At 43.5% G+C, this 12,781-nt stretch overlaps 1 protein-coding gene across 2 annotated transcripts in view; it reads left to right on the plus strand.

The window, feature by feature from the left end:
- The window catches only part of e2f3 (E2F transcription factor 3), a 61,007-nt gene that overhangs the window by 3,829 nt on the left and 44,397 nt on the right, over positions 1-12,781 (plus strand). The gene's annotated exons all lie outside the window — the stretch shown is intronic.

Consider the following 12,781-nt stretch of genomic DNA (forward strand, 5'->3'; position numbering starts at 1 on the left):
GAGGGTTCTGAGGTCTCGGGTTCACCTCTGGTCTCTCTCCCGTTGCCAGAGGGACTCGTTCAGTTCCTCTTGGAGCCGCCAGGCGACATCGTCTCTGAGATCATTAAAGGATTCAAACTAAATCCTTTCGTGGAATGAAATGTTTTTATAACATCGGGTCATTTTTTATTGGAAGACACTCGACGGGAGCTCAAGTTTCAGATCCACCACCGAGACGATCACAAGCAGCGCCAACACAAACCCTCTGGAGCGGTCCTCACTCACCACGACGGAGCTGGGGAGGGTCGAGGAAAGGAGATGAGGTAACAGGAAAGGACCCAGACTCGACCTCAACTCCTTTCATCCTCCAGTTCACATTCATCTCTCGCTCTCTTTTCAATTATTTCCATGTTTCCCCCTTTTATCTTTCCCTCTCCAGCCAGCACGGACTGATCTCATCCCAAAAAATAAGAGTGTGTGTGTGAGTGTGTGTGTGTGTGGGGTGTGTGTGTGTGTGTGTGTGTGCGGGGGGTGTGAGTCATGTGCGTGACTGGAAGCCGTGTTGTGATCTCTGAACCACAGGCAGGCCGAGATGGCTGAGATATCGCAGCCCGGGTGTAAAACTGTGTGTGTGTGTATTAAATTGTGTGTGTGTGTGTATTTAATGTGTGTGTGTGTGTGTGTGTGAGACAGGCACGCAGAGCCACAAGTGAGACGACCATGACCGGCCAGCTGTGCACAATGGACGGTGCTGAAGAGCTCTGTTCAGGTGCTTTGGTTTGTCCATTCTGGGTTGCCGTAGAAACATGGCCGCCCTTATTTGACAAGTCACTTATGGAGCTATTTAAGTTACTAAAGACACGTTGCATGTTCCAGTCACACACCGTAGACACACAGCCGGTCACATCGACTCGGGCGGGAATTGAACCGCCAACCCTCTGATTGGAAGACAGTCGCCCCTGTTTGACATGGATTGGAACAGGATGCTCTAACGTCTTCTTCGTCTTCTCCTTCTTCTTCTTCTTTTTCTTCTCCTCTTCCTTCTTCTTCTAATTCTTCCTCTTCAATGTTCTTTTTTTTTCTTTTTTCATCTTTTTCTCCTCCTCCTTCAATGTTCTTCTTTTCTTCTTCATCTACTTCTTCTCTTCCTCCTCCTTCTCTTCTTCTCCTCTTCCTTCTTCAATCTTCTTCTTTCCTCCTCCTCCTTCTAATTCTTCTTCTTCAATGTTTTTTCTTTTTTCATCTTTTTCTCCTCCTCCTTCAATGTTCTTCTTTATTTCTTCATCTACTTCTTCTCCTCCTCCTCCTTCTCCTTCTTCTTCTCCTCCTCCTTCTTCTTCCGGTTGTTTCCCGGTGACGGCACATTAATGATGACGCTCCTCTTAAACGCGGCGCGCTGTTCCTTTAAATCGAGCTGCGGATGCAATTTGTCTCTTCTGAGTGATCTGATTATTCAACGCCGCTTTGAAGTGTCACGTGATTAGCCACGCTCCACAGGTGTGTGTGTGTGTGTGTGTGTGTGTGTATGTGTGTGTGTCTGTGTCTGTGTGTGTCTGTGTGTGAGTTGTGCCGCTGACGGACTTCCTGTCTCCGGAGACGAGGCGCTCCTCCTCAGCTCTGCTTCGTCTCTCTGCGGCTCCTCTTCCTCGGTTCCTCTTCCTCGGTCCACTCAGGGCTTCACATCTGTGGCCAGCGGCTCTGAGAGAGCGTCCTCCTCCAGCTGGGAGCGTCTGAATGAACGTATCACCGACACGTGTCGGAGGACGGCAGAGAGCACCACCTGAAACGTCTAAATACAGTTTGTTTTGACTTGTTTTCTTAGTTTCTAGTTTATAATTTTTTATTATAAGACAAAAGACAATACATAGACATAACACCTATAGGATGACGAAAAAGTGGACACAACATACAAAAATAAATAAAATGTAAATAAAAATGTGTGAGCTTTTAAAAATTATTTAATAAAAATTTTTATTTAAAGAAACAAAATACATTGCTGAAGGCAGACGTCTATGTATGAACGGATGCATGTACGTGGAATTAAATTGGTTTTCAGGCAAGAAAAATTATAATAAATGGATTAAGATGAATTAACTAATCAATAAGATGAGTGGCGTCATGTTTGTAAAAATACAGTGAATGACGACCAGACGTCGTGGTGTTCTGTTGTGTAGTAAATGATAGATAATGTGAGACTTTACATTGTTCCAGTGTGTGATGTGTGTGTTATTCCTTGATTTCCAGTTCATGAGTCTTGTTACCTTCGCATTGAAAATGCGGAAGGTTATGTTTTGATCGCCGTGTATTTATTTATTTGCGTGTTATTCGCATAAGTCAAAAAGTATTAAACCGAATCGCATGAAATTTGGTGGGATGATTGGTTATTATCCGGGGACCATTTGATTCGATTTTGGGATCGATCGGGTCAAAGGTCAAGGTCATGGTCATGGAAAGGTCAACATCTTATTTTCCAATCAATTTTTATCCAATTGGCATGCAACTAATGCCAATATTTTCATAATTCAATGCCCAATCTTGTGATATGCGAAGGTATGCGCTCTACCGAGTGCCCGTTCTAGTGTTTGACTTGTTTTTGAGGGTTATGGATGTATCCATTTTCTATTTTCTTCATTATTCAATTCATGGAAGCTCTATCTGTGTCTGTGGACAGCATGCAGACTCCACCCCCGTCGGCGCGGCCCCGGTTGAAGACGTCTTGTGCACATGTTTAGGTGGAAAAGGTGGATTTCTGCCAGCTGACCGGTATAAATGGCCTCGACTGTAGAGATGAACCGCGCTGTCGGCCGGCGGCCTCGTGCAGCTGGAGGAAAGATGTTTGGAGAACGTGTGTCTGGACCCGCGCCGCGTGCGCTCACATCCTGCGGCGTCGGAGGACATTTTGGAAACGGATTCCGCCGACAGACACCGGACACGTGGCGTGTGTTTTTTTGGGTGTGTTTTTCGTTATTTAAGTGATGAGGAAGCTGTCGGTCCCACATCTACACACACGTTGCTCATATAGAACATCATCGCCAACTCTTTTCAGGTTTCTCAAATCGATGGTTTTTTGGTTCAGTTTCATAAAATCACAAAACAACTGACAGAGTTACCGCTACAGCTGCTGAACCGAGAGGAGCGTTTAGCAGCGAGAGGGCAGATGCTGCAGGAAGTGGTGGAGAACAACTCCAGAGCTACAAGGGATATCCTTCATAAATATATATATATATATATAAACATATCTAAATATATGTATATATATTATATTATTTTATAAATATTAATATATATATGTATATATTAATATATATACATATATATTATATTTTTTTATTATTTTATAAATATATATATTTATATATATACATTTGTTTATATATTTATATATGTGTATATATATGTATATATACATATATATGTAGATATATTCTGTTATATTTTTTCATATATATTTATATATATATTTGTGTATATATATATTTACCTTCGCATTGAAAATGCCGGAAGGTTATGTTTTGAACGCCGTGTATTTATTTATTTATTTATTTATTTATTTGTATGCGTGTTATTCGCAAATCTCAAAAAGTATTGAACCGAATCGCATGAAATTTGGTGATGATTATTTATCCGTTTATTATCCGTGGACCAGTTGATTAGATTTTGGGATCGATCGTCAAAGGTCAAAGTCAAGGTGAGGTCATAGGTCAAAATCTTCGCAGAACTCAAAAAGTATTGAACCAATCGCATGAAATTTGGTGGGATCATTGTTTATTATCCGGGGACCAGTTGATTAGATTTTGGGATCGATCGGGTCAAAGGTCAAAGGTCATGAATAGGTCAAAATCTTTCGCAGAACTCAAAAGTATTGAACCGAATCGCATGAAATTTGGTGGGATGATTGTTTATTATCCGGGGACCAGTTGACTAGATTTTGGGATCGATCGGGTCGGTCAAAGGTCAAGGTCAAGGTCATGAACAGATCAAAATGTTCTTGAATCGCCTGGAAATTTGGTGGATGATTGGTTATTATCCGGGGACCATTTGATTAGATTTTAGGATCAATCGGGTCAAAGGTCAAGGTCATGGAAGGTCAAACTCTTTTTTACCATAGCACGATACATTTTGTCCAATTGGCATGCAACTAATGCCAAAATGTTCATAATTCAATGCCCAATCTTGTGATATGTATGCGTATATTTAACGAAAGCTCATTCTAGTTATATATATCTATATTTATATATATTAAAACAATATATATATTTAAATACCTATATATACATACATAAATATATATATATTTGTAAATATATATTTATATATAAATATGTATATATATATTTACTTATATATATTTAAATATATATTTTTATATAAATATATATACTTAAGTACAGATTTATATATTTATATATAAAATAAGTATATATGTATATATATTTACTTATACATATTTATATATATATTTATATATTTATATATATATGCAATATGTAACAAACAATTACATTGATCCAAAGATGGATGACAGTCGACTGCTCCAGCTGCTTGAGTTCTTCCTGATCCGTCTTGACGATGTTTGCTTGTGTTTATCAGATACATATTATGTACTTAAAGTTCCAGCTGAAATACCTTCAAACAGCCGAGAGGTCGACCGCGAGGCGGCCGCCGCTCATCGGATGTAAACGACAGTTTAATGGAGTCGGGCGTCTCGTGGACCTCCTCACGGAGACGTGTCCCAAACACGAGAAATCACTCAACGAAAACATGCAGGGAGTCGCAACACACACACACACACACACACCCAGGACCAGAGTGTCTTCTGGGGACACGCGTGTGCATGTGTGAGAAAAGAGCACTTTCTCTTTTGAATAAAAGAAAGCATGCAACTCCACACAATGGAATATTTAGTAGCGTTACGCGTCCTCCGATGGGTCTGTTCTCCTTTTAGCGGCGACGCGTGAACACGGCTCAGTGTGTGTGTGTGTGTGTGTGTGTGTGAGTGTGTGTGAGTGTGAGTGTGTGTGTGTGTGTGTGTGAGTGTGTGTGTGAGTTATAAGACCTGAGATGGGGTGAGTCTTGTTGTCCTCCCTGAATTATTGAGCACATGGGGGAATACGAGAGTGAGCGCTCACCCCGGCTGTCACGGGAGCACACTGCAGTTCAAATATATATATTTTTATTATATATATATATATATCTTTTTTTTTAAATTATTTTTTTATTTTCACACGCGTCGTCTTTGCCGGACGTTTTTTTAAAGTGAGATTGACTCGAAAAAAAGCTCATCCTCACTCTGCTGCTTTAATCCTGATTCAGCTTCTATGAATTTGACAAAAGGAACAAACAAGCAAATAGAGGAGGGGGGAGTGGGGGGGAGGGGAGGGGGGGGCATTACAGCGTGATCTCTTCTGGCTGGTGAAAGCCTTACTGCGCTGTGGGTTTACACTCCTGTCAAGTGATTTGGGGTTTGTGTGTGTGTGTGTGTGTGTGTGTGGTTGTTGTTGTTGTTGTTTATTCGTGATGATGAGTCGATGGGACGTCCTCAAAAGTGTAGCGATACAAACGTGTTTGTTTGTGTTTATTTCTGTCCCCGTGCTCGTGAACGCAGACTAACCTCAGAGCACACACACACACACAGACACACACACGCACACAAAGACACACACACACAGACACACACACGCACACACAGACACACACCCAGACACACATGCACACACACACACAGACACACACACGCACACAAAGACACACACACAGACACACACGCACACACAGACACACACACAGACACACGCACACAAAGACACACACACAGACACACGCGCACACACAGACACACACAAACACACATGCACACACAGACACACACACGCACACAAAGACACACACACACACACACACACGCACACACAGACACACACCCAGACACACACACACATGCACACACACACACACAAAGACACACACACACACAGAGACAGACACACACACCCAGACACACATGCACACATGCACACACAGACACAGACACACTACTTCAGTTCTTCTTTACTCTGGTCTTCTTCAGACTTCAGTCTTCTTCAGTTTCCTTCTTCAGACTTCGCTCTTCAGTCTCGTCTTCTTTAGTCTTCGTCTTCAGTTCGCCTTCTTCAGACTTCATCTTCTTCAGACTTCGCTTTTTAGTCTGCCTTCTTCAGACTTCGCCTCTCTTAGTCTTCGCCTTCTTTACTCTTGGTCTTCTTCTTCAGACTTCTCTTTCAGTCTTCGCCTCTTTAGTCTTTGTCTTCTTTAGTCTTCGCCTTCTTTACTCTTGGCCTCTTCTTCAGTCTTCGCCTTCTCAGTCTTCGCCTTTACCTTGGTTTTCTTTCAGACTGCCTCTTCAGTCTTCGCCTTCTTTAGTCTTCGCTCTTCTTTACTCTTGGTTTTCTTTTCAGACTTCGCCTTCTTCAGTCTTCATCTTCTTCAGTCTCGCCTTCTTTAGTCTTCGCCTCTTTATTCTTCGCCTTCTTTATTCTTGGTCTTCTCTTCTTTAGACTTCTTCTTCAGACTCGAACCGTCTTCTTCAGACTCCTTCATCTTCTTCAGTCTTCGCCTTCTTTACCTTGGTCTTCTTCTCTTGGTCAGACTTCTTCTTCAGTCTTCGCCTTCTTCAGTCTTCTTCAGTCTCGCCTTCTTTAGTCTTCGCTCTCTTTACTCTTGGTCTTCTTCTTCAGTCTTCGCTCTCTTCAGTCTTCGCCTTCTTTACTCTTGGTCTTCTTCAGACTTCGTCTTCTTCAGTCTTCGCCTTCTTCAGTCTTCTTCAGTCTTCGTCTCTTTAGTCTTCGCTTTTTCTCTTGGTCTTCTTCTTCAGACTTCGTCTTCTTCAGTCTTCGCCTCTTTAGTCTTCACTTCTTTCAGTCTTCGTCTTCTTTACTCTTGGTCTTCTTCTTCAGTCTTCGTCTTCTTCAGTCTTCGCCTTCTTTACTCTTGGTCTTCTTCAGACTTAGGTCTTCTTCAGTCTTAAATCTTCTTTAGTCTTCGCTCTTCAGACTTCGTCTTCTTTACCTTGGTCTTCTTCTTCAGTCTTAACGGATCGCCCGGCGGCTAATTGCCTCTCCTATTAATAATAATGATAATAATAATGATAATAATAATAATGATAATCTGCGTCTCATTATTACAGCGCTTTATCAACAACTCAAAGCCTCTTCATCTTAACATGTTATTTCCAGCATGTTAAGAAAAAAGAAAAGAGAAACCCGTCGTCGCCGTGGCGACACCGGGTCCCGGCGCCGGGCGCTAAGTAAACGTTCCCGTTCACTGAGCCGCCGAGGGGAGCTCTCACATCCAACGCAGCTCCACTCAACGCGGCGCCGACCCGCCAAGAACTGAACACGGCGCCGGAGAGAGGAGCGGCTCGTGGAAACCACTTCTTAGAGATCAATTATCTGGTGATGTGGATTCTGTAGACGGCATTGCCCTGGCATCCAACACCACTGTAAAGAATCTTGGCGTTATCTTTGATCGACTTGTCCTTTAACTCCCACGAAAGCAAATCTCAGGACTGCATTCTTTCATCTACGTAATATTTCAAAATCAGGCACATCTTGTCTCAAAAGATGCAGAAAATTGTCATTCGTTCATTTACTTCGAGACTGGATTACTGCAACTCCTTATTAGCAGGCTGCTCTAATAAACTTTAGGTCCTCCAGTTGATCCAGAATGCTGCAGCTCGTTCTCACTAAAACTAAGAAAAGAGATCACATCACTCCTGCACTAGCTGCTCTGCACTGGCTCCAGTGCAAAATCAAGAATCACTTTTAAAATTCTTCTCTTAACCTACAAAGCCTTGATTGGTGATGCACCATCATATCTTAAGGAGCTTGTCACTATATTGCTCCCACTAGAGAGCTGTCACTAAATGCGGACTACTTGTAGTTCCTAGAGTCTTAAAAAGTAGAATGGGAGCCAGAGCCTTTAGTTATCAAGCTCCTCTTTATGGAACCAACTTCCACCCCTCAGTCCGGAGGCAGACACAGTCACCTCGCAAGAGTAGACTTAAGACCTTCCTCTTTGACAGAGTTATAGTTAGGGCTGAATCAGGTTCACCTGGTCCAGCCCTTGATATGCTGCTATAGGCTTATAGCCGCCGGGACGCTTAGGATGCACTGAGTACCCATCTCTTTTTCTCTCCTTAAGGATGAATTTTTCATCTCAATCACAGTTACTAACTCTGCTTTCTCCCGAAGTCCTTTTGTCTTTACGCCTCATGGGGGTCATCGACCCATGAGACGGCATAGATCCCATCTGCCTGATGGATCGTCCGTGGGAATTCTGCTCATGACTACGCCACTGTCGTGTGTTGAGACTCCGCCTCCTCCTCCCCACCGCCAGCTGCCTGATGGATGGTGGAAGTCTCCATCGTGATATATGCCTGCTATGAACTATTCATACACTCTGTCACATTCATTGAATGTATTTTAACTCTAAATCTGTCCTTCTGTACACATTACATCTATTGCATCTGTCCATCCTGGAGAGGGATCCTCCTCTGTTGCTCTCCTCCAGGTTTCTTCCCTTCTTTTCCCCTAGGGTTATTTGGGACTTTTTCCTGGTCCGATGTGAGGTTTTGGGGCAGGGATGTCTATGTGTACAGATTGTAAAGCACTCCGAGACAAATTTGTAATTTGTGAAATTGGGCTATACAAATAAACTGAATTGAATTGAATTGAATTTCGTATTTCTTTATTACAAACATTCATAAAGTAATGGACTCGCTGACCCGGCGGCGGCGTGGAGGCGGGACGGCGCCGCGGTTCTGACCCGTTCATCACGGGTTGATCTGCATGGAAAGGTCAAAAATATCTGATCGCTTCCTCATAATCCATTTAGTTCATGAAGCGTTAGTCAAAGATCCTCAGAGACGCTTCACACGCTTCAGTCACACGCCGTAGACACACCGCCACGGGGAGCTGCCTTGCTCAAGGACACGCCCACCAAGGCGGGGGTTGAACCGCCAACCCCCTGATTTGTGGAAATCCCTCGTGCTTAAATCTAATGAACAAACAAGCAAATAGAGGAGGGGGGAGGGGGGGGGAGGGGAGGGGGGGGCATTACAGCGTGATCTCTTCTGGTAAAGCCTCTTACTGCGCTGTGGGTTTACACTCCTGTCAAGTGATTTGGGGTTTTGTGTGTGTGTGTGTGTGTGTGTGTGTGGTTGTTGTTGTTGTTGTTTATTCGTGATGATGAGTCGATGGGACGTCCTCAAAAGTGTAGCGATACAAACGTGTTTGTTTGTGTTTATTTCTGTCCCCGTGCTCGTGAACGCAGACTAACCTCAGAGCACACACACACACACAGACACACACAGACACACGCACGCAAAGACACACACACAGACACACACACGCACACAGACACACACCCAGACACACATGCACACACACACACACAGACACACACACGCACACAAAGACACACACACAGACACACACGCACACACAGACACACACACAAAGACACACACACAGACACACACACGCACACACAGACACACACCCAGACACACATGCACACACACACACAGACACACACACGCACACAAAGACACACACACACACACACAGACACACACATGCACACACACACACACAAAGACACACACACACACAGAGACAGACACACACACACCCAGACACACACATGCACACACAGACACAGACACACACACACTTCTTCAGTCTTCGTCTTCTTTACTCTTGGTCGTCTTCTTCAGACTTCGTCTTCTTCAGTTTTCGTCTTCTTCAGACTTCGTCTTCTTCAGTCTTCGTCTTCTTTAGTCTTCGTCTTCTTCAGTCTTCGTCTTCTTCAGACTTCATCTTCTTCAGACTTCGTCTTCTTTAGTCTTCGTCTTCTTCAGACTTCGTCTTCTTTAGTCTTCGTCTTCTTTACTCTTGGTCTTCTTCTTCAGACTTCGTCTTCTTCAGTCTTCGTCTTCTTCAGTCTTCGTCTTCTTTAGTCTTCGTCTTCTTTACTCTTGGTCTTCTTCTTCAGTCTTCGTCTTCTTCAGTCTTCGTCTTCTTTACTCTTGGTTTTCTTTTTCAGACTTCGTCTTCTTCAGTCTTCGTCTTCTTTAGTCTTCGTCTTCTTTACTCTTGGTTTTCTTTTTCAGACTTCGTCTTCTTCAGTCTTCGTCTTCTTCAGTCTTCGTCTTCTTTAGTCTTCGTCTTCTTTAGTCTTCGTCTTCTTTATTCTTGGTCTTCTTCTTCAGACTTCGTCTTCTTCAGATTTCGTCTTCTTCAGACTTCATCTTCTTCAGTCTTCGTCTTCTTTACTCTTGGTCTTCTTCTTCAGACTTCGTCTTCTTCAGTCTTCGTCTTCTTCAGTCTTCTTCAGTCTTCGTCTTCTTTAGTCTTCGTCTTCTTTACTCTTGGTCTTCTTCTTCAGTCTTCGTCTTCTTCAGTCTTCGTCTTCTTTACTCTTGGTCTTCTTCTTCAGACTTCGTCTTCTTCAGTCTTCGTCTTCTTCAGTCTTCTTCAGTCTTCGTCTTCTTTAGTCTTCGTCTTCTTTACTCTTGGTCTTCTTCTTCAGACTTCGTCTTCTTCAGTCTTCGTCTTCTTCAGTCTTCGTCTTCTTTAGTCTTCGTCTTCTTTAGTCTTCGTCTTCTTTACTCTTGGTCTTCTTCTTCAGTCTTCGTCTTCTTCAGTCTTCGTCTTCTTTACTCTTGGTCTTCTTCTTCAGACTTCGTCTTCTTCAGTCTTCGTCTTCTTTAGTCTTCGTCTTCTTCAGACTTCGTCTTCTTTACTCTTGGTCTTCTTCTTCAGTCTTAACGGATTGCCCGGCTGCTAATTGCCTCTCCTATTAATAATAATGATAATGATAATAATAATAATCTGCGTCTCATTATTACAGCGCTTTATCAACAACTCAAAGCCTCTTCATCTTAACATGTTATTTACAGCATGTTAAGAAAAAAGAAAAGAGAAACCCGTCGTCGCCGTGGCGGCTGCAGCTCGGCGCCGGGCGCTAAGTAAACGTTCCCGTTCACTGAGCCGCCGAGGGGAGCTCCTCACATCCAACGCAGCTCCACTCAACGCGGCGCCGACCCGCCAAGAACTGAACACGGCGCCGGAGAGAGGAGCGGCTCGTGGAAACCACTTCTTAGAGATCAATTATCTGGTGATGTGGATTCTGTAGACGGCATTGCCCTGGCATCCAACACCACTGTAAAGAATCTTGGCGTTATCTTTGATCGGGACTTGTCCTTTAACTCCCACGTAAAGCAAATCTCAAGGACTGCATTCTTTCATCTACGTAATATTTCAAAAATCAGGCACATCTTGTCTCAAAAAGATGCAGAAAATTGGTTCCAGTGATTCGTTACTTGAGACTGGATTACTGCAACTCATATTAGCAGGCTGCTCTAATAAATCTCTTAGGTCCCTCCAGTTGATCAGAATGCTGCAGCTCGTGTTCTCACTAAAACTAAGAAAAGATCACATCACTCCTGCACTAGCTGCTCTGCACTGGCTCCCAGTAAAATCAAGAATCACTTTTAAAATTCTTCTCTTAACCTACAAAGCCTTGATTGGTGATGCACCATCATATCTTGGAGCTTGTGTCATTGCCATATTGCCAGACGAGCTCGCTCCTTTCGTCTGGGACTCTTGTGTAGAGTAGAAAAAAAAGTAGAATGGGAGCCAGGCCAGTTATTATCAAGCTCCTGGGAACCAGCTCAACTTCCAATTTCAGTCCGGAGCAGACACAGACACCCTCTTTTAGAGTAGACTTAAGGCCTTCCTCTTGACAGAGCTTATAGTTAGGGCTGAATCAGGTTCACCTTAAGGAGCTTTTGCACTTATTATTGCTGCCCACTAGCTGTAAGCTCACTATGCGGACTACTTGTAGTTTGTAGTTCCTAAAAGTTAAAAAAGAAGAAGCCAGAGCAGGCCTTTAGTTATCAAAGCTCTCTTTATGGAACCAGCTTCCAATTTCAGTCCGGAGGCAGACACAGTCCTCGTTTAAAGTGGGACCTTCCTTTCCTCTTTGACAGAGCTTATAGTTATTCTAGGTCCAGCCCCTTGATATGCTGCTATAGGCTTATAGCTGCGGGGGCGTTTTAGGATGCACTGAGTACCTCTCCTCTTTTTCTCTCCTTAGGATGAATTTTCATCTCTCAATCACACGTTACTAACTCTGCTTTCTCCCGGAAGTCCTTTTGACTTTACGTCTCATGGGGTCATCGGACCCTATATGAGACGGCATAGATCCTATCTGCCTGATGGATCGTCTGGGTCGTGGAATTCCTGCTCATGCTACGCCACTGTCGTGTTGAGACTCCGCCCTCCTCCTCCCCACCGCCATCTGCCTGATGGATCGTGGAGTCTCCATCGTGGAATATGCCTACTATGAACTATTCATACACTCTGTCACATTCATTGAATGTATTTTAACTCTAAATCTGTCCTTCTGTACACATTACATCTATTGCATCTGTCCATCCTGCGGGATCCTCCTCTGTTGCTCTCCTCCAGGTTTCTTCCCTTTTTTTCCCCCTGAAGGGTTATTTGGGAGTTTTCCTGGTCCGATGTGAGGTTTTGGGGCAGGGATGTCTATGTGTACAGATTGTAAAGCACTCCGAGACAAATTTGTAATTTGTGAAATTGGGCTATACAAATAAACTGAATTGAATTGAATTGAATTTATTTCTTTATTACAAACATTCATAAAGTAATGGACTCGCTGACCCGGCGGCGGCGTGGAAGCGGGACGGCGCCGCGGTTCTGACCCGTTCATCACGGGTTGATCTGCATGGAAAGGTCAA

The sequence above is a fragment of the Pseudoliparis swirei genome, chromosome 1 (genome assembly GCF_029220125.1).
Source record: "Pseudoliparis swirei isolate HS2019 ecotype Mariana Trench chromosome 1, NWPU_hadal_v1, whole genome shotgun sequence".
In the NCBI taxonomy this organism is placed as follows: domain Eukaryota; kingdom Metazoa; phylum Chordata; class Actinopteri; order Perciformes; family Liparidae; genus Pseudoliparis; species Pseudoliparis swirei.